This window comes from Hibiscus syriacus, unplaced genomic scaffold (genome assembly GCF_006381635.1).
Source record: "Hibiscus syriacus cultivar Baekdansim isolate YM2019G1 unplaced genomic scaffold, ASM638163v2 tig00110121_pilon, whole genome shotgun sequence".
Classification (NCBI taxonomy): domain Eukaryota; kingdom Viridiplantae; phylum Streptophyta; class Magnoliopsida; order Malvales; family Malvaceae; genus Hibiscus; species Hibiscus syriacus.
Genome location: NW_024062597.1, coordinates 108,689 through 134,852, shown reverse-complemented (window position 1 = coordinate 134,852; position 26,164 = coordinate 108,689). Strand labels below are relative to the sequence as shown.

Sequence of the window (26,164 nt, the reverse complement as noted above, 5' to 3'; positions counted from 1 at the left end):
AATCATTGAACTGATTATCGAAAAGATCCATATATTCCAATCCCATATCAAATAAACCAGCTGGAATATTATCAATCAACTTATTATTAGACAATCCTAAATATCTTATGTTGGGATTTTCGGAAGCTCGAATCGACAACCGAAACGGTTTGCAAAGAGGGGTCGGAATGGTTTTGTGTTTAGGGAGTAAGGAGATTGAAAGATAGAAAATTGCACAGCGATTTAGAGTGGTTCGACTTTATCAACCAAAGTCTACATCCACTACCTTAGCTCCTCACTAAGGATTTTCCAACAAATTCACTAATTTGTTCTTTCTTTTGAGGATAAAGAGTAACCTTACAAACTCCCTAGTTTTTCCGGGCTAAACTAGAACCTTTCCCTAGCTTTTACACGGGCTAAGCTAGAACCTTTCCCCTTTACAAAAGGATAATAAATGTAAACAAGAAAACCTCTCTAAGGTAGGTGTTTACAAGATTGAGCTCACAAGAACAAAATATTTACAAGAGAAAGATGAAATAAGAATGAAAAATTCTTCTCTTGTGTTTGATTGCTTGGATAGTTGTTCTCTTACTTCTTCAAGTGTCCTTAGCTTGTATTTATAGCTTGGAATGAGTTTGAAGTCGTATCTAGTCGTTGGGGATGTTTTGGAGCCGTTTGGGAATGATTTTTATACTCAAAAAAGCTGCCCAGAATGGGGGGAATCGGTACCCCTTCATAGGGAATCGATACCCCTTCATAATATTCAAATATTATGACCGTTGGGCTGATGAACAGTGAGGGAATCGGTACCCCCTTGGGGGGAATCGGTTCCCCTTTTACAAACTGGAATTTTTGAGCCTCGGGTTACTGTTCATAAAAACATTTTTGTGCTCAATTTTAAATTAAAAGAACTTTGAATTATTTTTGTAAATTTTGAATAAATTCAATTAAGTCTAAAAACATTTTGTAAATTCAATTCAAGTCCAAAAACCATTTTGTAAATTCAATTCAAGTCCAAAAACCATTTTGCCTTAAATTGTTATATCGAAACATAGTTCAACATCTTAGATCTTTTGGATTATTGATTAATAATGGCAAGCTTCTAGTTAAACTGTTGCATGAAAAATCCATATATTCCAAGTTGCTCAAGTAACCAATCCATGGAGGAAACTCACTTGTAAACATATTGTTTGATAAACTGAACAATACCAATGAATTTAGTCTCTGGAGAGAATCCGGAAGTGATCAATTAAAGATAAAATGAAAGTTCCTTTATATCTTATTTCAACACTATCAAGCCAAGAACATCGTTTCTTAGTTGAATATAAGAATGTTCATTGTCTCCAATGCAAAAATCCATGGAAATATGCAAATAAATCAAGAAATAAAGAGAACCCTGTAACACCCTTAGATCGATGTGGGTAACTCGATCTGATTCGATCCGAGGTATCACATTAGGGCCATCAGAGCGACCCATAGTAAAAATCTAGGAAAAAATAAAATTTTTGTTTAAACGTATAAAATCATAAAATAATTTATAATTAAAATATAAGTTTAGAAAACCATTCATATATTACAAGAAGAATTAAAATTATACAAGTTTCATACTCAATATATAAAAAAATTCAAATGTGACATCCATGCCCCCTAATTACACATTGTACCGTACTCTGCAAGCAAAGCCGAAGGAACTCCCAAAAACTAAAGTTGATAGCTGCACTGGATCGATTCTTTTAACCTGAAATGGTGAGTAAAGTGTGAGTATTGGGAAACTCAGTAATACAAAACTACCAGATGAATACAATATGTCATCGGGTATAAGGTAAAACATAAATTCCTTAGCGGGACAGTCATCATCAGATTCTCATGATGAATTCAGATTCCATTAGCTAAGTCTTCAGTTATAAACAGAAATTTACAGTCTGAATAAAGTATTCAGATTGAGACAAATTCAAAAGATTGAATTGGAGAGTCTAGTATGTTCCAACAGAACAAAGAAATGTGTACAGATCATTTAAAAACATTAGTAGCTTAAAACATATATTAAAACCACAATAATACCCTCCAACCAAACACTGATATGTAGATACCCAGAACTGCATCCATAAGGATTTACCCTAAGCCCATTGGGCGTAGGTGCCAACCTAAGGGAGCATATTGGGTCTATAAGGTCTTACCCTAGCCGAAGCGTAGGTGCCTACTTTAGGGGTGTGCCCTTATTCCCATAAGAACTTACCCAATGTACACAACAAATTAGACAACCTAAGGGAGTACCTTAGGGTCCATAAGGTCTTACTGCTAGGCCGATTGGGCCTAGGATCCCACCCAAGGGTCGCCTTAGGTCCATAAGGAATTACCAGCTTGATCGGTGCTGAACCTACATAAGTAATTACCAGCTTGATGGAATTGAACCTACATACTCCAAAATCCTACCCAAACAATATCCCAATAATCGATTTATACAGTAAAAATATATTCCATGATCCATAAATCAGGAATGAATATATCTTCCAGTGAAAATAGGTAACCAGAGAACACATATTATGTAGCCATAGTTCATAAGCAATAAATCAATACTTCAGTAAATCTGTAATTTTGGAAAATCATATTTTAAAACAAGTAAAACAATTATATAGTGTATAAGGAACACATTATATGATCTATTTTTTTTCCAGAGGTACTTAGCAATTATCAAGTTAGGGAAACATAAAACTTCTGCAAACTGATTGAATTTAAAAAATGAGTACCTTTTAAAAAGAAAGTTTGATAGCTAGTAGATTCATCAATCATTAAGGAAGTGATTTATCATGATCATAGTATTCAAATATATCAGCAAGATATTCAGGAATTATTGCATCAAAATTTACTTAAGATTCAGACATTCTCAAAGTAATTCCATCAATCAGGCATATAAGGGCATTTTAGTCATTCTATTCCTGAAAATTTTGATAAATTATCTTAATAAGGATGTGAATCGATTTATAGAATTCCATATTTCAAGTATCTTAATAGGTTTTCAATTCCAATTGCACTGTATAATTCCCAACAAAGGCGACACTTATCAATTATGTAGATAGAAAAATTTCACGAATATTCATTTCTTAAAATTAATTAAATTGTAGAATCGAGCTGATCACCTTTAGAACCATCTTTGGATGGATCATGAGAAGACACACATGTATTTAAGCGATATTTATTTGCTTCCCATAATGTAACAGTATTAGGGATGATCGACCTACTTAGGTTGTACTCTATAACCTTAAGGGTGCTACAACATCTAAAACTTCACATTTATCTTCAGAAGTTATCCAAAGGCATTGCTTAATACAGGTCATGAGGGTTTTTAGATTATTATGGTATTCTAGGTAGATTTATTCATTTCAGAGCTTAACGATAATTAGTCATTCTAGAGCTTGGGGTATTTTGGGTTATTTTATACTTTAGGGTTATTTCAGCCCTTCTTTTCGCCCAATCTTCCCATTTAATTCAAACTTATCATTTATTTCAGTCATTTCAAATAATTATGAAAATAAGAGTACTTTTGATAAGTTAGTCTCCGGGTGTATGCTCATAAATCAGAAATTATGGGTCTAGTGCCTTCTTAGAGGTTATGAACCGTTTATATGTAATCTTCCGAACAAAATGAAAACTTAAGAGTTAAATTAGTAATTTACCAAATCAAATACGAATTCTTAAGGTACTTTCTCAATCGGGGTCAATTCGGACTATTTTTACCTTTCAAGGGTAATTCCATAATTTCTCATATACGTATTTTCGGTGTTTCAATTTTTAACAAGAATAACCAAATTTTAAGGGTTATGAGGTTTAACGCTTCATTGGTTAATCACAAAACTTGGAATTGTTCCTTATAAATCTTTTATTTTCTTATACGAGCCATCATAGTTTTATTCAATTACTTACTTTTTATCGCATTTGAATTGAGTTTAGAATTAATTAACTATACAGATGAGATGAAACATATTCATCCATGCATTTAGCAATACCAATATGTACCGTAAAGTATGTATAGGGTAGTAAAGTATTACCTTGATTTTCGAGCCACATTGATTAACCAATTAAACTTTATTTGATTTCCCTCAAACTTTAATTTCACGTCCCATAATGTATCAGATACATTTCAAAACCAATTACTTTAGAAACAAAACTTAAACGTGAAAATTCATATTAAATCGAGAGATAAAATGTCAAAAAATAGCTTACCGAGTTTGAATTTGGCAAAATGAACTTCGAATTCGGACTCGGGACGTAAAAAAATATATAAATATGACTTTTTAGAAAATTTGACTTTTTTGTCAAAGTCAATGGGTAGGTCAACGGTCAATGGGCAAGTCAATAGTCAAGTCAAAGTCAACGGTTCGGGTCAAGATTAATGGGTCAGATCGGTTCAGTTGACTTGGGTCGGTTCGAGTTGACTCGAACCGATTCGGGTTGACTCAAATTGGTTCTAGGGTGTTCCAAGATCGGGAAGGAGCTCCACACGCACGCGACGGCTCGTGACGGTGGCGACGTGGTTAGGGATGATGGCTGAGTACTCTAACAGCTTCAATGAACCAAAATTAATCCAAAACAACCTAATATTCAACCCAAAACAATTTAAATCAACCGGAAAAACATTCGAGACTTACCAAAATCGACGATGGTTGACTATCTCAGTCGGGTTTCGAGCGCACGATGGAGAGGAGTCTAGCTGAGGTTGCGGTGAGGCAAACTGATGACCAAGGTGTTCGAAATTCACAAAAAACTGACTCGTGACCTAGGTTTCTCCAGTAAACTTCGAACGAATCCCCACGACTAACGGCGATAGCTAGCAACGATTGACCATGGGGTTTTTGGTCGTATGATGACGGCGTTTCAATTGGGACGATCGAAGTTGCTCACCGACGAACGGTGACGGAGGAGGGGCGATGAGGATTTTGAAAGCCTTTGCTTTCAATTCAGGCTAAACGGTGGTCGATTCAGGGTCGTTAAAGATTGAGTTGAGGTTACATGTTGCTTCTGAGTTCGACAGCGATGGCGGTGTACTCCACTACTGATCGGGGGAGGTTGAACGGAGATTGGCGACAGGAATGGCTTGGAATCGTGTAGGTTAGGGGTTGATTTTGGGGTTTAGTTCACACTGAGGGGTTTCTGGTTATGGAAAATGTGTTATCTCATTTTATCAATATGAAAGAAATTATTATTATTTTATATCAAAACAATAGCCTAGCCTGATCGATAGGGTTTAGGGTTTAAGGTTTGGCCCTAAACTTCCCACAAGTTCAAAACTAAACTACAATTTTTGAAAACTTGCAATTTAATCCCTAAATTGATTAAATTAATACTTAATAAAGCTCAAGAATTTTTGGGTGTGACAAACCCTTTGTAATTATCCCTACTATTTTCTTTTTTGTTCTTTGAAAACCACCCGAAATCGAGTGGAAACGATGAAATCATGCATCGTTTTGTGCTAAAGAAAATACAGTTTTTTTTCACGAGAGAGTGTTTTCAGCTTTGTGACAAGGATTCTTTTAGTTTCGCCCTTTAGTTCATGCTCATAAAAAAGAACAAATTAATTTTGGGGAATCGAGAAAAATAATGAATCAAAGTGAAAATTAATTTTAAGATGAAGCAGTGGTTTAGAGATGAAACAGGGGAAGTCGTGGAAAAGATAAGTTTGGAGAAGAAAACATATGTAAAAAGGGTAAATTGATATTTTATCCCTAAACTATTTTAGTTTTACAAAAAGGCCCATAATTAGTAATTTATCTAAAGTTAAAGGGTTTAAATAAAAATTAAACATTTTTACTAACGTGCCACGTTATCAAACTCACGACAGCTAATGTCTCAGTGACCATCTTAGTTAAAATGAAACAAAAATGACGATATATAATGTTTTTTGAATCGAGTGACCATACGTTTATAAAATTGAAACAAAAGTGATCAACTGTGTAGTTTACCCTTCGTTTTATAATAATGCTTAATTATGATTTTAGTTCCTCTATTATGCTAAAAATTAATTTCTGTACTTTAATATTACTATCTAATTTAATAGTTGTAGAAAAAATTAAAACTTATCTAAATATCATAACAAAATAAAAATTAATAATATTATAATATTGAATAATCTAAAACTCATAATAAAGTGTATTGGAATAAAATTAATTACAAATATTCAATAAAATGATTAAAAAATTATAATTAAAAAAATATTGTATTTGACTCATATATTATTTTCTGCATATGTTGTCTCCACTAAAAACAAATGTTCCTTGAGTTTTTGACATCCAATTGTGGCATTTCAACACGCGTTAAAAATATAACTGACAATTGATCAGTTCATAAGAAGATATTTTGAATTAAAAGTTCTCGAGTCTCATTCAAAAATTCGTTGTAAATCAACTTATATTCTAACCTTTAACCTCAACTTCAATTTTTGTCCAAAATAAATTGCTTTGCTCCTATGCACAAATCATGTTGGCATGTCTAAGGGTGTTCAAACGATTAATTCGGCTACTGATCGAACCAAATTTCTATTAACCGAATTAATTGAATCTTTTTCTGTAACCATTAACCGAATTGAATATTTTTTAACATATTAACCGAATCAAATAAAGTTCGATATTTTGGTCGGTTAACCGAATTAATCGATTTTTAATAATTTTTTTATTTAGATTAATTTTAATATAATAAAAGTATTTTTTATTTGAGTTAAAATTTAATTAGGTATCGATAATTTAATGAGTCTAGTGTGGTTAAAAAATGATTAGGTCTTACTTCTTAATGGGTTTGAGTTTTAAATATGTATTTAATATATATAATATATTCAATATTTATTAATTTTAATTAATTAACCAATTTTGAATCAAATTAACTGTTAACTGAATATTAAAAAATATATTAATTATTTTAAGACTGAACTAATTTGATAGCCAACCAAATTAATTAAATTAATTTGATTTAGTCGATTAATTTAGTTAAAACCAAAAAATAAATACCCATCATGTCATGTTAATAAGAATGTTAGTCGTTAGTTGACCATCTAAAAGGATCTTATTTGAAAAAAAATTAAACTTTTAAGATTTAAATTGCAAAAGGAAAATAAGATTATAATTGAAAAATAGTAAAAATGAAGGGTTTATTTGTCATTACACCATTACCAAATAATGAAGTGGAATTTGTACGTATTAAATTACCTAATTTTAATATAGATATTGATTTGCACCTGATCCTAATAAAGTTGTCCAACAAGGCCAGCCCTTAATTAAGCCCAGCCCTCTAATAAATCTGATATATTTCTAAATTACTTCAATGGCATTTCAGAGCCGAAGCCAACTCAGTTGAAGTTTGCAGAGATCCAATGCCGTTTTAGTTGTTAAATGAAACTAACTTGATCCGAACCAAAATGCCCGAACCACAGCATTGAAATTGAATCGAGTCCTAAAATTTTACCACCAAAATGGAAAAATCGGAGAATTCGAAAATCAATTTCTCTTCCATACGCTAAGATTCACCCGTCTATGGATCCGGAGGCCGATTCCAATTCCTATTCCCTTGAGAAGTTCAAGCTTTATGAAACTCGAGCTGTAATTATCCTTTCTTTTTTCTATTTTGGTTTTCATGGAATAATCATAGAATTTTCTTGATTTTAGCAGCAGGAAAGGCGTTTCTCTAATTTGTCTTTTCTTTTTCGGTCTTTTTTTTTGCATAAGGTTAGTTGCTGTCGAAAAGTAAATGAAGTGGTATCTTTTTAAGATAAATGATGGATATGAAAATATGAAATAGGAAATGAAGAAAGAAATTGCTATATTAGCTGTATTAGATTAGAATTGATTAATAAAGAATTTTAAAACTGCTGTTTGGTTGCTAATAGGTTAATTAGATTACTTTTATGCATGATTTTCATCTCCTTTTGTTCAGGATTGAGGCTTTTGTCTTGAAAGGGTATTAATTTATTTATTTATGGTTTCTTTAAACAGAGGTTTTATTTAATTGGGAGCGATAGGAACAAGAAATTCTTTCGGGTGCTGAAAATTGATCGATCTGAACCATCTGATCTTAATATCAGTGAAGACCCGGTGGTTTATTCACCGCAAGAGATAAAAAACTTGCTTCAGCGGATTGCTGAAGGGAATCGTGCCACTGGGGGCTTAAACTTTGTGGCAAAGGTTTTCGGGATTGTAGGCTAGTGACAAATTACTAACTTTTAAAAGGCATTTAAGGAATAGTTACAGTTTCTATTAAAATCTCTACCATGTACTCGGATTTTCAGGTTGCATCAAGTTTTTGGAGTCATACTACTTGATACTGGTTACAAAGCGACAGCAAATTGGTAGTATATGTGGTCATGCAATATATAGCATAGATGAGAGCCAGTTGATCACAATTCCTCATGTTTCTGTTCAATCCGACATAGCACATTCTAAAACGGAGCTAAGGTATCTCCTTTATTTTGATTGCTTCATAGTTAGTTTTTAGGTTTGGTTGAAAACCTGTGGATCATTTTATTCCTTTTTAGAACCTTTTATCAGTTTGAAAGTAGAACTGACTTTGCTTATTCACTTCGACATTAACTGCTTTCCTTTTATGCATTTATCTCTATTGCATTCCTAGACATAGTCGTTTTGCAGAATATGGATGCAATTGCAACACCAAACTATGTGGTGACACAAACCATTCCCTTAGAAGTGATTTTTCTACTCTTATTAGGTTGTGAGGTGTCTTTTACAGTTTCTTGTCTTTTTAGTGATTACTTTATGGAGAAAATGGACTGTTTTTGTTACCCTAAGTGGATCAATGGGGAAGCTCTGAGACAGGAGAAACAGGAAACTCCACAATCTGCACCCACTTGAGATGTTTCAACTGTATACTTTAATTTAAATTGAGATCAGTTATGTTATCTTCTTCAATCAGCACTCAGGCCTTGTTTTCTTTTCTTTCTAAGAATTCAGAGGTTAGAGATATTTATTAAAGTGAACTTAGGTTCCCAGTTTCAAAAGATCAGTAATATTCAAATCTTAAACTCCATTTAGTGCTATGTGTGTGTGGAGTCCTTCTCTGATATTTACCCCTTTTAATAAGATCTCGCTTTCTTAAATACCTTTAAGTAATTATAACTACTATCATGGAAATCTATCCTTATATCGACCTCAGTAATGATACTCACCATTTTGATGTATGGCTTCTCTCAGTAACTACAACGAAAAACACGTGAAAACTAAACAATTTGTAGCTATTATGTTGTAACTAGTAAGCAATGAGACATTAGAAACAGGGAAATGCATTGGCTCCCCCTGCTACTTTTGGTTTCTACTAATCTACTTTAATTTGAATGGAGGTCAGTGACATTATCTTCTCCAATAGGCAAAATATCCATCAGGCCATTTTTTCTTCGCTTTATAATTACATTGAGTGATTTGCTAAGGGAACAACAGTCTCCCAAGTTGAAAGATCAGTAATTTTCCAATCTTGAACTGCATTTAATTCTGTGTGTGTAGAGAGATCTGTTTGGATATTTATATATTTTAAATAGATTTTGCTTTTGTTTAATAACTTTAAGTAATTGTAAGTGCTGCCATGTAATCTGTACTTTTATCTGTATCACCAATAATAGTCACCAATTTGATCTGTGGTTTTTCTCAGTCACTGTTAAAGAAAAACAATGTGAAACTAAATAATCGTGTACGTATATTATGTTGTAGGCTTTGCCTTATTCCTTTGGTTTGTATTTTGCTGTATTTTTTTACTTTCTCGCTTTTTGTTGGCATTTCAGGGTCTAATTTTAGTAGAGCTTTTTAACTATTCTTATTCATTTGCTTTTGGGCTTCAGGTACAAGAAGCTGCTTTCCAGTGTGGACTTGACCAAAGATTTTTTCTACAGCTATACGTATCCTGTAATGCAAAGTTTGCAAAAAAGTGTTTTATCTGTAGGCGAAGAAAGGATGCCATATGATAACATATTTGTTTGGAATGTCTATTTAACCCAAGCCATGCGTTCAAGATGCGGTAACACCATTTGGACAATAGCATTAGTTCATGGGCATTTTAAACAGGTAATTAAAATGTTGGTAGAGTTTTTTTGCTGCATTGGACTAGCGGGGCTCACGCTTATGAGAGCTGCTGGAAATGTAGTTCTAATGGTTTTTGAAGATTCTAATTCGTTGAGATGCGTGAAGGATGAAAAGTTAGAAACTCTTGCAGAATGGTTTTCCAGAGTGGAAACTTGGTCTGAGAGCCTTGTGGTGGAGAGCCGGCGCGTTTGGCTAGTTTGCGAAGGTATTCCTTTTCACGCTTGGAATTGGGATACTTTCAAAAACATAGCTACTAAGTGGGGCAAGTTAATAGCAATCGATAACAGTTGTGAGTTCCCTTCGTCTTTTGATCGGGCTAAAATCCAAATACTCACAAACGCTCAAGTGAGAATTAATGAGTTGTTGGAGTTGAAGGTCGGGGATCATTTATTCAAAATCTTGGTGCATGAAGTTGATCCTTCCTTCAAACCTAATTCTTGGGTTCCTGAAGATTGCGATATTTCTTTAGAACTTGATCCTCCAATTGGGTTGTGATTGTTCGGCTGCTGTATTCAGAGGCGTTTTTAAGTTTGTGGTTGTAATTGTTGGTTTTTGTTATGTTATCTTACATCTTGAGGTGATTTAGGGGCTTTTTGGTTGACGATGTAAGATTTCTAGGTGATATGGGTTGTATTGGTGTTTATTCCCGCATGTGGGTTTGGTGTTACCTCATGTACTTAGTATTATATTTAAATAAATATGAGGCACTCTTTTCTCCCTTCCTTGTTCTTCAACATACTTCTAAGTATGTGGAAGAATACGAAGGGAGTTTTTAATGAGACCTCCAACTTCTATCAAAAATTTTTATTTGTAGAATTAGTTTGATTTCAGCATCCTCTGTCATTACCTGTAACTATTGATTTTTTGCTGCCAGTTGTAATAAGCCATTATTTATGTTCTTTAAGGCTCGCCCTGTCTTACATATGTGCAGTGCCATATGTATCTGGCTATTTTTTCCTCCTATATCGGCCTATATTTATTTCCTTTTTCCATTTGGCTCAATGAATAAACATGAAAAATTCTGTCAGAGACTCAATTCTGTCAGATATTTCTAAATACTAGAACCCATTTGGCTCAATAAATGTAAATGGAAAATTCAGTCTGAGGCTCAATTCTTACAGATATTTCTACCTACTAGAATCCATTTGGCTGAATACATGGAAAGGAAAAATTCAGTCAGAGGCTCAATTCTGACATATATTCCAACATACTAGAATTAATCTGGAATCTTGAATATGAAGAACGGTGTCAGAAAAGTTTAGATATAATTTTTTTTCCCAATGTGATAATATTGATACAATTACACCACATTGATTTCTTTTTAATTTATGTTAGAGGAAGCTGACATTTGGTTGTTAGTTTATTTTAGTAATGCTGAAAGTCTTTGGTATGGTTAAAACAATTTGTTGCTTACTAATATGAATATTTTATTTAAGTTTGATGTGCTTCTTGTTGCTTATTCAACCAATTCTCTTGATTTTTTTGGTTTTGTGCTACTTACAGACTCGGCTATCAATCTTTGGGAGGGACTTCAGTGTTACCATAGTTTCTAGATGATCTCGGCATTTTGCTGGAACACGGTAACTGTTTTGCATGCATCCTTCATCCTTTACAGACCACTGAAGTTGCATTCGAACGTTGTAATATGTTAGCAGATGTTTTCAACTTGAAAATCTGCCATTTTGCTTGGAATTTGTGTTCTTTACTTGGTTTGCTTATTACTAACTAAAAGATCTTAGTCCATTAAATGTCATACATGCATTTTTGTTGAAAAATGTTAGATATAAAATCCCTTCTTTTTGCTTGGTTTGCTCCATTTAGAATTTTAGGCATGTTGGCATCACATTTTTAGTCAAACGGTCAATTTATGGCTGATAGGCAATAGGCTCGTTGTAATGTTGTAAGTAATGGTATCTTGTATGCCATTGCTCATCCTTTCTAGTTCCTGATGATCTGAACTGCACTGAACTGGCATGCTAAAGATTATATTCCTGATGAACTATTTGTGGAAATATAGTCTTAACTCTTAATTGACAAGAGGGAGTTAGTGGCACACTACAGTTGAAAAAATGCTCAGGATTTAAAGATTGATTAATTAGGACCAAAACAGAATCTAAAGAGAGCAGGTTGATTAGTAGTCTGATGGTATAACACGAAATGATGATCAGAGTTGAATGTGATAGGAAGCAGTTAGTAAGAGTAATTGTTTTCATTATTTAGCTGCGATGAATGATGATCCATAAAAAAGATGGCAGATGGATTGATGGTTAGAAATATTTATTATCTTGCCTTTTTGTTAATTCATTATTTATAATGGTTACCAGAGCAAATTATCCTAGATCTTTTCAAATATCAGAATTTGATATAATTCTTAAATTCTTAAATATTACAATCATTTTTTTATAGAAGTTGGAGGTCTCATTAAAAACTCCCTTCGTATTCGTTCACATACTAAAAGTATGTTAACGAACATTGGAAGGAAGAAAAGAATACCTCAAATTTTATTAATAATAATACCCGATACAAAAGACACCACGGAATATCCTCTCATGGTGATGAACACCATTACAATAAACACCTTAACCTCATATAACCTCATATAAAGCCACAGTCTAATCACCTTACTTCTAATTACACCACCAGTAGTAGGAATAAAACAACGCAACAGAACATAATGCAAATTAAAAGCACAACACCTACAGCCATATAAACTAAAACAAAACCACAATTGAAGAGACAAGATCTAATGAGACTGGTCTTCTTCAGGAGCCCAAGAGTTTGGTTTGAATGAAGGCTCTATCTCATGCACCATGACCTTGAAGAAGTTGTCACCAACCTTCAATTCCACCATCGCATCAATTCTCGCATCAACCTTTGTGAGGACTTGAATTTTTGCCCGATCAAAGGATGATGGAGAATGACAACTTTCGTCTATAGCTAGTAATAAACCTCACTTATCAGCAATGTTCTTGAAAGTATTCCAATTCCATGCGTGAAAAGGAACACCCTCGCAAACTAACCATACTCGACGACACTCCATTACCTAACTCTCTGACCAAGCTTCGACTATGGAGAACCACTCTGCGAGAATCTTTGATTTATCGTTCTTCACAATTCTCAATGAAGCATTGTCTTCGAAAATCATTAAAATCGCATTACCAGCAGCTCTTATTAAGGTGAAGCCAGTGAGGCCCTTCGCTTGGATTTGTCTAGCGAGATGACCAATTTTGACAAAGTCCTTACACCACCCCACTAGACAATTGCTCAACACCTGAAGTTTTTCTTCATCTATAACACCTTCAACTTTATAATGATTCTTCCTCGAATCATCTTCCATCTCGGACTTGTGAAGAACACCTGTCGAGGACTTTCTCCAATAGGAATGTTGAGGTTTGAATTTAGCGAAAGAAACACCAATTTTGCTGCCGTCGATACAAGAGCCATTCATTTTTGTGATCGCTCTCCTTGCTTCTTCGATTGATGCGAAGCGAATAAAACCAAAACAAACTCCTTTTGAATTCCTTTTATTTGGAATAAAAGCTCTAAGTACCCGACCATGAGAGCAAAATAGAGATCCAAACCTCTCCCAATGAATCTTCTCTGGTAAATTTTCAACAAATAACTTGAAGCATCCAGACTTGTCAACTCTGCACCCCTTTGTGATTGACTCCCTGGATCCCTCAAGTACACCATTTACTGCAGATTTTTCATCGCATCACACCTCTTTAACTGGCACATGAATACTAGGAGATGCTTCAGAAGCTGGAATTGGCAATGGCAGTACTGGAGGAATAGGAAAACCTCCGTACTTGTCAAAATCAGAATCTGTAACTACTCCTCTTTTTAACAAGATTCTTCCTTGCCATCTCGATGTGCAAAAAGGACTTTAACTTAGCATCAAAAACCATTTTCTGAAGGGCATCCTTGGCAGCAACTGCAAATTTAACAGTTTAAAAGAGAGCGAAACCCTTGGGCTTATCTCCCTTGAAGCTCAAATGTGAATCTTCAAAACCTATAAGCCATCTCAGAAAATTCTGCAACTCTCTCTCTTTGACATCTTCAGGCAGACCCATAATGAAGATAGTATGAACCTCATCATGATGAGAAGGGTGAGATGGCAGAGAATGCGCGGCTGCAGAGGATGAAGGAACTTGGACCGGAGGTCTCAGCTTGAGAGAAGGTAGGATTCCAACACTCGGCATGATGAATGACTGTTGAAATAAAACACCCAGAGACTTGACAAACTGTCCTGGATTTTGAATGCAGATTTGAACGAAAAAACCAGAGAAGTAAAATGCTAGGTAAGATATGCCTCCGTACGTGAAAACCCAGAGCCAGCAACGGCGATCTAGAAAAATAAGTTTTTCTCAGGAAGATTTCCGTTGACCAGGAGTGGGTATTCACATTAGAGTACTTGGGTTTTTGTCACGAGCTTCCGGCGAGCACAGTGGAACGGTTGAAACTAAACTTGGAAAACTGCTGGAGGAAAAGAACGGCGGAGAAAGGCAAGTAGATTTGCTCCGATTGAAGAGGAATCTAACAAAAAGAACCAGGAAAAAGGAAACGCTGTGGGTAGACGAAGATCCTTGAGAAAACCGGCGTCAAAAGGAGGTCGGAGTGCGGCGGTGGACGGTGGTCGGAAGACGGCGGACGGTGGTCGGAGGACGGCGGACGTCGGACGTCGGACGACGGAAGGTGGAAGGCTAACGATGGATGACAATAGTGAGGGCTGTATAAACGACACCCATATTTTCTCTCTCCCTTGGAAATTTGAAATTTGAAAACGCCTGGTAGTTTGATGTATTTTTTGATCCAATATTACAATCATTATCTGTTCTTTTTTTTTTTTGGTTCTATTCCTTCTCTTTTTGTCTTCTATTTCCTGGGTGATTATATGAGTGCCAGAACAGGTAAACTCTTTCAAAAGGTGTTCTTTGAAGCATGCTATGATGGTTTTTCCCCTCAAGTTTCCAAGATTTGCCTTCTTATTCTTCCTTTTTTTCTTGTTATAATTGTCTATGATGTCATGTGGAGTAAAAAAGGAGCAATATATGTTCACTGTTTGAATATATCCTTTGAAGCTTCGCTGAATATTATTTCAAGGAGTATATGGAAGATGCAAATAATTTCTTGTCATTGGCTTCTAGATTTTTGGTCCAGGGGGTACAAAGATAAAGAAAAAAAGTTGGGGGGGATTGAGGTGGATTCATTCTAAAATTTATAGTTTATTTTTCCAAAGTCTGATGTATTTTTTCATTAATCTCAGGTACTTGAAAAGGGGAGTGAATGATATAGGAAGGGTTGCAAATGATGTTGAAATGGAGCAAATTATCCTTGATGAAGAAGTTGGGTCTTACAAGGGAAAGATGAGTTCTGTTGTGCAGATGCGTGGCTCAATTCCTCTTTTCTGGTCCCAAGAAGCTTCAAGATTTAGTCCTAAACCTGATATAATCTGTAAAATTCAGCTTGATTCTTTTCTGTTCTTTTCTTTGTTTTCCTGTTGTAGCCCTTTGCATCTTCATATACCTAACTTCAGGTCAACAAAATCTTTATTGTTTTTGTTTTACTTCAGTACAGAGGTATGATCCTACATACCAGGCAACCAAATTGCATTTTGAGGACTTGGCGAAGAGATACGGCAATCCAATAATTGTACTTAATTTAATCAAGGTTATTGCAATATCCTCTTTCTAGTTACATTTTATTCAATCTTTCATATTCATTTTGTTCTTTAGTGCATTCATTATTTTTTTTGGCTTAAGGGTGCCATAAGCCCTCGAACTTTTGAAAAAAAAAAACAATTAAGCCCCTGATTTTGTTTACAATTTTTCTTTAAAAATCTACAAATGCCATGTGATAGTAATATCTAAGAAAAAAACCGTTAAGACTTAACGGTCAAAATTGGTCAAAGGGATTAATTGATTCATTTTATCAATTCAAGGGTTCAATTGGGTGCAAGATGGTTCAGGGGCTTAATTGATTATTTTTAAAATTTCAAGGGCTTTAGGCATCCTTAAGCCTTATTTTTTTTAACTACCTGTGGCTTCTTAATGTAACAAATTAGTAACATAAACTGAGAAGAACTCTTGTGGAGTCGGACTGTAATTAGTTTTGGCTTCTCACAATTTCATAATAGAAATGTTACACCTGTGTATGAGTACTAAGGCTGCTAGTTCTTTGTAGGTTACAATAATAGAGGTGTTATCTAGACTCCCTTACCACCAAGTATCCTTCAGGGTGATGTAATACATCATTTTACTTATAAAATTTGTACATAGACATACCAACTTAATGCGGGGATTATTCTGATATCTGGCGCCTGAGCCATGCCTTAAGAAACTGAATGGCAGCAATTGGGCTTTCCAACTATGTTGCTCGGACTCTTTATTTTTCTGTAGTACTCTTGTCCAACACTTGGGTTTGGGGATATGATCTCCAAGGATCCTCCAAATATATAGGAGAACTTAGAGAAGTCTAGTGATACTTGTGTCTGACACTTACACTAGAGTCCGAGTTACATAAGTTTCCAAGATCTCTGACAAAGCTTTTTGCCTGCAGTTCCAGCAACCCTTGAAAGGGTGAACAGAAAAAAAAGATGATGAAAAATAAAGACAATATTAAGTATATAATTTTGTACGTGTAATCTGACTTTTCAATGCTTTCAGATCTTTCATTTAATTGTCTTGTAATTCTATTTTCTTTGTACTTGCAATCATGTGACTTTTTCCATCCAAAAAATGATTAAAATTGCTCCTAAATCATATCTCAGGGTTAACTTTGCACTAATATAAATAGTTGGACCATCCAATATGATAGGGTGGTTGATTTTACCAACATTCCTTGACGACTAGTTCTTTGGGGGATCCATGTACTGATTAGTGCAATTAACTGCTATAGTTGCATGGCTGGATTTGTTTTGTGTTTGAGTTGAAAAATTTTAATTAATTAATATAGATGAGACATTATATGAACAATGACTTGTTAAAATATCTTGCCAGTAATTATATGGCTAGGCTTGTTAGTTTCTGCTTTACCGTTCTGTGGAAAGTGAAGCCATTAATTCTCTTCATAAGTTTCAGATAGAATATTTTTAATTTCTTTGAAGTAGCCAGAAACACTTATTGATAACTCCTTACCTTGCTACCCTTTTCAACATATGCGCAAGTGTGAAGTTGTAGTTGTAGTTATTTGAAGATTATGGTAATGAAAGAGAGTCGAGTGAGAGAATAAATCTAGTCAGTCAAACGTCCTCCAGTGAGGAATGGACGGCGTTTGTTGATAACTTGAGCAAGAGAGTGTCAAGGAGAGCTGTTAGAGAACTTTTTCAACATCAGGGTCAAGTAGTTTAGGTTTACATTCCAGATGTTTCAAAAAATCCAAAGTATAGAGATCAAATGTTCGCTTTCGTTCAGTTTGAGAATGAGGTAGGATTAAAGAAGGCGATTGAAAACATCAATGGAGCGTGGATTGATGGAAAGAAAGTGACTGTAGGGCTGCGAAATATCAAAGTTATAGGTCTAGAATTGCTGCTGCCAGTAAATCCCAGAATGAAAAAGATATGTCAATCAGGGGAGAGGATAGGAGGATAAGAGAGGGAGCAGAATCTTTGAGCAGCTTAAGAGATGAAAGATCTTACAAGGATGCTTTGGTCTCAAATGGAAGGAAGAGTGGTGAATCGGTGTTAAAGGAACAAAAAGAAGGGTGTTCTCTTAGGGCTCCTGGATTGAGAAATGTGTGGGAGATGCACATCCCTGCGGATGAATCGGAGTGGGTTAAAAGATCTTTTACAAGGATCATCAAACCTTTATTCGATTTAGAGTTGGTCCAAAAAGGATTGGCCAGTGATGTGATTAAGGTTAGGATAGCCAGCTGGGGTTACGCCTGGATCTCCTGTCTGGTCACTTTTGATTCGTCTGAAGAGCTAAATGAGGTATGGGTGAAGAAGAAAGCCGAATTACTTTTTTGGTTTGATTGGCTTGAACCTCTTCTAAGAGAAGATGGAGTCCCATTGGCTTTCTGTTCGGTGGAACTTGATGGTGTTCCCTTGTTGTGTTGGAATGCTCCTTTTATGGAGAAGCTTGTTGGGCTGTGGGGAAAGATGATATGCATTCAAGACTCTATAATGAATAGAGAGGATATGTCAGTGGCAAGGGTGTTGTTAAGGGTGGCGAGCCTTTTTAACGTTCCTGAAGTGATCACATTAGGATCTTATGGGAGATCATATAAGGTAAAAATAAAGATAGGGTCTGTTTTTAGAAAATCATTTGCAGTTTCAGAATTTTATTCAGAGTTGGCCTCGGAGAGGAGGTCCGGTGAGGGTGCAGGGTTAGAGAAGGAGGAAGAAGGTCGGGAAGCAGTGGTGGTTGGTCGGGCAGCAGAGGAGTCTGAAAAAAGTAATCAGTCAGACAAGGAAACTAGGTATAGGGTTGACACATGGATGGATTGGACTGGAGTTGTTGATTTTGTTGGTGGTTGTGAAATGTCGAAGTCAACGCAGCAGGTCTGTGATTGGGAACATGAAGAAGAAAGGCTGTTAGGATTTCTGATTTTTGATTTCTGGAAGAAAGTTGACAGGAGACTTTGAGGGGGTAGGTATTAGGAAAAAATTTAAACAGCTGGAAAATGGACAAGCCCATTCTAATTGTAATAGTGAGCCCATGTCTCCCTTATTTAGACTTTCCCCATCTGGGCCAGTTATTAACTTGAAGATTATGGGAGTTGGAAATAAGAAAGAGGGACGAGTAGAATCTCAAGGGAATTCAGAACTGGTTCTTCAGGAAGGAGGTGTAAGAGGGTCAGATTTAAAAGTTGATGGGTTTAAATATAGTTCTCCCGAGAAGGTGATTACCAGAAGAAGTTTTTCTTCTGCTCCAACTAGTCGAAGAAGATCCAACAGTGCTGGTACTGTATTTTGTGAGAGAGTGAACAGCAGATCAAGTAAGAAGTTAAATTCAGTGGAGTCGGAGAGGGGTTGTTCTGCGGCTGATTTCCCTATAGAGGATAAGGAGTTTGTCTTTACTTGGAAGTTGAGCAAAATGCTGGGTGTCAAATTTAAAGGAGGAAAGAGTGCTTTTGCAAAGAAATTTTCCGAATTGAATTAGAACAAGGGGGAGGAGGGTGGGAATTAATCTCTCAGCTTGGGGTAAGTGTAATTTTCAGTTGAAATGGTTGGATTCTCGTGTGTTACTTGGAATATCAGGGGATTAGGAAGAAAAGAAAAGGTAAGGGCAATTAGGAAGGTGGTTATCAATCAGAGGCTTTCGTTTCTTTTTTTTGCAAGAAACAAAATTAGAGAGGGTGAAACCTTCTTTGATAAGAAAGTTAGGAGGCAAAGAACTTGGTGGGTATGCAGAGTCTTCGTCAGAAGGAGCGTCAGGTGGTCTCTTAAGTCTGTGGGACGAAAATTGGTTCAATCCACAGTTGCAACATATATCGTTTAGATTAATAGCAATTAAAGGAATGATTAAGGAAGTAAATAAAGAATGTTGCTTTTTAAATGTTTATGGTCCTTCAAGAATTATTCAGTTATGTTGGTTCGGTGGACTACTCTATATGTATAGGAGGTGATTTCAATGCTTATTTATCGAATGATGAGAAAAAGGAGAAATCACAGATTGTTAACTTGGTAAGGCTATTTAGGGACTTTGTGTTTCAAGCTAAGCTTATGGATCTTCCGTTGGCTGGAGGGAATTTCACATGGTGTAACAACAGGGAAGAACCTTCTTTTGGGAGAATGGATCGGTTTCTAGTGAATGACAAATTTTTATTGATGTTCCCAGATATTGTTCAGGTTCTACTGCCAAAATCTCTTTCGGATCATAATGCAGTGGCATTGGATTTGAGTAAGATTAACTGGGGTCCGAAACCTTTCAAACTCTTTAATTATATTATGGATGAGGTTGGATTTCAAGGAATGTTAGAAGGAAAGATCAATGAGATGAAGGTGGGGAAAAAGAGGAGTATCGAAAGCTTATTAAAGGAATCAAAGGAGGTGATAAAAAGCTGGTCAAAAAACAGCCGTTTGCAATTACCGAAATTCATTGAGAATTTGGAGAAGTCAATTTCTGTTCGGGAAGCAGAAGTTCAAAGTGGGAATCCAATGGTTTCGATGGACGACATTGTAAGAGATAAGAGAGAACTTTGGTCTTTGTACCAAAAAGATGAACTTATTTGGTTTCAAAAATCGAGGGCGATTTGGATACGGGATGGTGATCGAAACACAAAATATTTCCACCAGTGTGCATCAAACAGAGGTAGATTTAATGCTTTAAAGTCGCTGGAAGTGGATGGTACTCAGACTTTGGATCCAAATTTGATAAAATCCCATATCTTTCTTTATTTCAAGAAAGCATATAAATGTAAGCCTACTTTGGAGGTGGAATATTTGGAACTTAATTTCAGAAGACTTTCCGAGGAGCAGAGAGATGGTTTGGAAAGGAATTTTTCGAAAGATGAAATTTGGGAGGCAATCGCCTCTTCGGATAGTAATAAGGGTTCGGGGTCGGATGGGTTGAATATGGGATTCTTTAAGAGATTTTGGCCGGTTTTGAAAAATGAAATTATGGAGTTTTTTGAGAGGTTCTATAAGGGGAAGAAACTTAACAAAGGTGTGAATCACTCTTTTATTACGTTAATTCCAAAGAAACCGAACCCGGTTGGAATAGAGGATTATAGGCCTATTAGTTTAGTAGGGGGTTTGTACAAGATTCTGTCTAAAGTTCTTTTAAAAAGATTATGGTTGTACATAGACATGCTAATTGGTCATTCACAGTTTGCATTCATTCCTGGTAGACAAATTTGTGATTGTTCCTTCATTGCTAATGAAGGCATTGACTATTGGAGGAGGAAAGGGAGGAAAGGTTTAGTGTTCAAAGTAGATTTTAGTAAAGCCTATGATACTTTGGATTGGGAGATCTTACTCAAAATTATGGAGTACATGGGGTTTGGTCAGAGATGGTGGTCTTGGGTTCTAGAGTGTTTATCTTCAACTTCCATTTTAGTTTTAGTGAATGGCTCTCCCACATAAAGTTTTAAAGTTTCACGGGGTTTACGCCAAGGGTGTTCATTATCACCGCTTTTGTTTAATTTAGGGGTTGAATTTCTTAATATGCTGCTTTCTAAAGCAGTTGAGTTAGGGTTGTTTGATGGTTTTCAGATTGGATGTGACAATAATTCTTTCTCACTATCTCATTTGCAATTTGCTGATGATTTGATAATTTTTGCAAAGCTTCAGAAGCTCAATTGAAGAACTTAAAGAGAATTCTGGTTATCTTTGAATTGTGAATTGGTTTGAAGTTGAATCTTTCGAAGAGTAAGATTTATGGCATAAATGTGGATGATAATATAGTCAAAGAGTGGGCAAGCTCTATTGGGTGTAGTTTTGGCGCCTTTCTGACGGAGTATCTGGGGCTTCCTTTGGGTGCAAGTAGAAATTCGGTTACCCTTTGGGAACCAATTGTCAAGAACTTTTTCACAAGCTGGCTTAGTGGAAAACAAGAACTTTATCCCTTGCGGGAAGGGCTGTTCTAGTTAAATCAGTCTTGAATTCGCTACCAAACTATTATATGTCCTTATTCAAAATGCCGGTTGGAGTTTGGAGAAAGCAAATTTTTTGTGGGGTTATACTGCTCAGAAAAATCGGATACACTGGGTGAAATGGTCGACAGTTTGTAAAAAGAAAGATTTTGGGGGCTTGGGTATCACCGATTTAAATTTGAGGAATAAGGCTCTTTTGGGAAAATGGGTGTGAAGTTTAGTAGTGAGAAGGAGTCTTGGTGGAAGAGGTTGGTTTGTTGCGAGTATAATTTAGACAGAAGATCTATTGCGATGGACAATTATACATCCTCCCTTGCGTCTTGGCTTTGGAAAGGAGTCATTAACAACTATCGATCGAATGATGCTATTGGTTTGTGTTTTCGTAATCATCTTATTTTACAAGTGGGGAAGGGAGAATCAATTTTGCCAATCACAATTTGCTTTTATACCCGGTCGGCAAATTTTGGATTGCTCCCTCATTGCTAACGAGGGCATTGATTATTGGAGGAAGAAAGGGCTAAAGGGTTGTGTTTTTAAAGTAGATTTCAAAAAGGCTTATGATACGGTTGGTTGGCCTATCTTATTCAAGGTGATGGAAAAAATTGGATTTGGTTCGACTTGGATTAGTTGGATCAGGAAATGTGTCTCTACTGCCTCCATTTCAGTGTTAGTCAATGGGTCTCCAACCGAGGAATTTTCGATGGCCAAGGGACTAAGAAGGGGGTGTTCACTTTCACCTTTGTTATTTAATCTAGTAGGGGAGTTGTTGAATTTATTAATACTGCGGGCTGTTTCTGAAGGACTATTTTCTGGTCTGACAGTTGGCAAGGAGGAAGGGTCTTTCAAGCTCACACATTTACAGTTTGCTGCTGATTTAATTATTTTCTGTGGAGCTTCGAAAACATAGATTATGAATGTGAAGAGGGTGCTCAGAGTTTTTGAGGTTATGTCAGGGCTGCAACTTAACCTAAAGAAAAGCAATTTGTTTGGGATTAATATTTCCCAAGAGGAGGTTCAGACTTGGGCAGCTTCTATTGGTTGTTCGGTTGGGAGTTTCCCCTCTAATTACCTAGGTCTTCCATTAGGGGCAACTAAGAATGCATCTGCTATTTGGGAACCGGTGGTGCAGAATTTTCATACTAAATTAGCGGGTTAGAAGGCTGCTACACTTTCATTAGCAGGGAGACTGGTTTTGATCAAATCGGTTCTGTCCTCACTGCCTACGTATTTCTTGTCTATGTTCAAGATTCCAGTTTCAATCCTTAAGGCTCTAAACTCGATCATGTCTAATTTTTTATGGGGAGGGGGAGGGGGAGGGGGAAATGGTTCAAAGAAGATTCACTGGGTTAAATGGGATGATGTATGTAAACCTAAGAACGAGGGTGGTCTGGGAGTCCGAAATCTGACTAGTATGAATAGAGCATTGCTAGGGAAATGGTTTTGGAGATTTGCAAATGAGAGACACTCTGTTTGGAGGAATTTTATCTGTAGGAAATACAACATTGATTCTTCAAGGTTACTATTTGATAGCAAGGTTCCGCCTCAATCTTCTTGGCTTTGGAGATCGGTGGTTAACAATCATTACAAACAAGACTCCTTTGGCTCTAAGTTTCAAAGTTTGTGTAGTTTTTATGTTGGAAATGGTAAGCTTATTCGTTTTTGGCAAGATAGTTGGGCTGCAGATTATCCACTTCAGTTTCTTTTTCCTAGATTGTTTTCGGTTTCTTCTAACAGATCTGGTAAACTTTGTGAGTTTGGGGAATTCCTTCCTTCTGGCTGGGTTTGGGATGTTCAAGTTAGAAGAAATTTAAATGATTGGGAGGTTGAACAATGGTATAACTTGGTGAGCTTCATCTCTCCCTATTCTTTGTCTGAAGATTCCAGTGATATTTTACTTTGGAAAGGCAGTGGGGATGGTGTTTTTTCAGTCAGTTCTTGTATTAAAAGTTGTGCTTCAGGATCAGATGATGTTTGCTTCTGGAATAACATTATTTGGAGAGGTTTGGTACCCCCTAGAGTTGAATCTTTAATGCGGCAGGTTGTGCTTGGCAAGCTAGCTGTTAAATCCGAACTGATTAAAAGAGGGGTTCAAGGTATCGAGGATGATTTATGCCCTCTTTGTAAATTGGTTGAGGAAATTTCCACGCACTTATTCTTTACATGTTCGGTTGCATGGGCTTTGTGGTACAAATTTTATAATTTTTGGAGATTTAGTTCTGTGTTTCCTGCTGATGCAAAAACCTTTCTTACTGTTTGGGATGAGTTGAAATCAAATTCTTCTATTTGGACTTTCATTCCTGGGGCTATCATTTGGACCATTTGGAAGGCCAGAAATTTTATTGTCTTTGAAGGGGGAAAGCTTGATCAGTTAGAGTTATTTTTCTTATCACGAGTTAGGCTGGCTTCTTGGTTTCTAGCTAAGCACAAGGACGTTTCTATTCATAAGGATTCCTTGATTATGGATCCTTCATTAACAGATTCCTACTCGCCCTACAGCTCTATGAAGTCTTCCTCATTCCCTTGGGGACCTCCCCCTTCTAGTTTTTTTAAATTGAATGTGGACGCAGCCGTTAGTAGTGACTGGAAGAAATCGAGTATAGGAGGTATTTGGAGGGATCATTCAGCTTCAGTCCTAGGTTCTTTTCAAGAGTCAGCTGGTCCGGGACCTCCGACTATGATCGAACTTAAAGCTATTCAGAGGGGTATTTTATTATATGCTTCTGCTCAAGGGAGGGTCAAGGATAGGCTGATTGTTGAGAGTGATAGCAGGGTTGCAGTAGACTGAAATAGGCTAATGTTTATGTTGTTTGTTGTTTCAGTTTAGCATTTGATTCCTGTTCGGGTGGGATTTAGAGACTGTTGTAAGGGTTATTTCTAAGAGATTTATCGAGGTTGTAATCTTATTTTCTTTTATGAAAATCTAAGGCGCTCTTTTCCTCCTTCCAATGATTAAGGAGCTTCTTTTCAAAATCCATTAATCAAGAAGGTGGTTTTTAATGAGGCCTTCTAATCTTATCAAAATTTTTTTTGTTTTGGCATGATGGTTATGTAATTCACCGTTGAAGTCTAAATATCTAAGGCTGTTCTCTTTGTCAGTAAAAAAGGATGGGGTAATTGCGAACTACGGAAGTTTAGCAATGGGAGGTGGGTTTGGGACATTCAATTGAGAAGAAATTTGATGGAGAGTGAGTTTGCTTTATGGTATGAATTGTTTCTTCTGCTGGAAAATGTTCGTATTGACTCGGAGGTGGATGATTGCTACACTTGGACTCTACCTTGTCAACTCCGGAGTTGTGTTGGTCTAAGAGAGTTTGGATTGGTTTAATGCCTCCAAAAATAGAGGTGTTTATTTGGCAGGTTCTCTACCGGAAGTTGGCAGTTAAAATTGCCTTATTGAGGCGGGGTATTAGAGGTATTGAGGATTCTTCTTGTTCGGTTTGTGGTTTGGATACCGAGTCGGTGAGCCATTTGTTCTTTGAATGTAAAGTTGTGTGGTGGATTTGGGTGAGGTTTCTTCAAATGTGGAATTTATATTCTGTTTTACCTAATACTCCCGGAAGTTTTCTGTTTTTCTGGTTGGATTTAGTTCCTCATTCAGAAATTTGGAAATTTGTGCCGGGTGCTGCTTTGTGGACTGTGTGGAAATGTAGAAATGACATTGTGTTCGAGAAGGGTAGGTTCGATAAAGTTAAGCTCTTTTTTCTGGTCAGGTAGAGGGTGGCTTCATGGTTCTTGGCTAAGTATTGTAATATTTTCTATCCCTCTGGATTGCCTAGTAGGAGACTTAACTTTGGCTGATCAGCATCGTATTCCTTCGAGGTCTGTTTTGTCCGAGTCTAAGTGGTGTCCCCCAGACCCAGGTTTCTTAAAACTTAATGTTGATGGGGCAATTAATTTTGACTGGAGATGCAGTGGTATTGGTTGTGTGCTAAGAGATGCTGATTGTAAAAGGTTGGAGTTTTTCTCAAGATCGATTGGACCAAGCCCCCCGATCCTTGCTGAGTTAAAAGCAATTCATGCTGGGTTAGATTTGTTTTTGAAATCGGTTTGGAGGGATAAAGGAAGTCTAATTCTAGAGAGTGATTCTTATAATACGCTAAAGTGGATTTCCAATCCGGAGACATGTCCAGATCTTTATATTCAAGTGGTCAGAGTTATAGCCAAGTTAGTTAGTCAGTTCAAAGTAACTACTAGGCTTTTTAACAGATGTATAAATGTGGAAGCTGATCGTTTAGCTAAATCAGACATAGGATAGCACAAGGGCTTGTGTTTTGTTTGTATTTGGTGGTTGTCTTTGGGGTTGGTTTAAAGGGGTTTTATGTTGTATTTTATGTTCTGAACTAGTTGTATCTATTGCTATAGTAATAAATCTTTGGGCACTCTTTTCCTCCTTCCTATAATCATTGAGTTTCTAGGAGCTTAATGGTTATGAAGGGTTTTTTTAATGAGGCCCTATTTCTATAAAAAAAGTGTGAAGTTGTTGTTGCTTTTGTAGGGATCTCAAGCTGTTGACAACCTCCATCTAGATTCCATCTTGTTCATGAATATAATTTGGATGTATAATTATATACATATATGTGTAC

General features: G+C 36.2%; 1 pseudogene; it reads left to right on the top strand.

Moving 5' to 3' along the window:
- The first annotated feature begins 7,315 nt into the window (after nt 1-7,315).
- LOC120215477 overlaps nt 7,316-26,164 on the top strand; it is a 39,429-nt pseudogene continuing 20,580 nt past the window's right edge.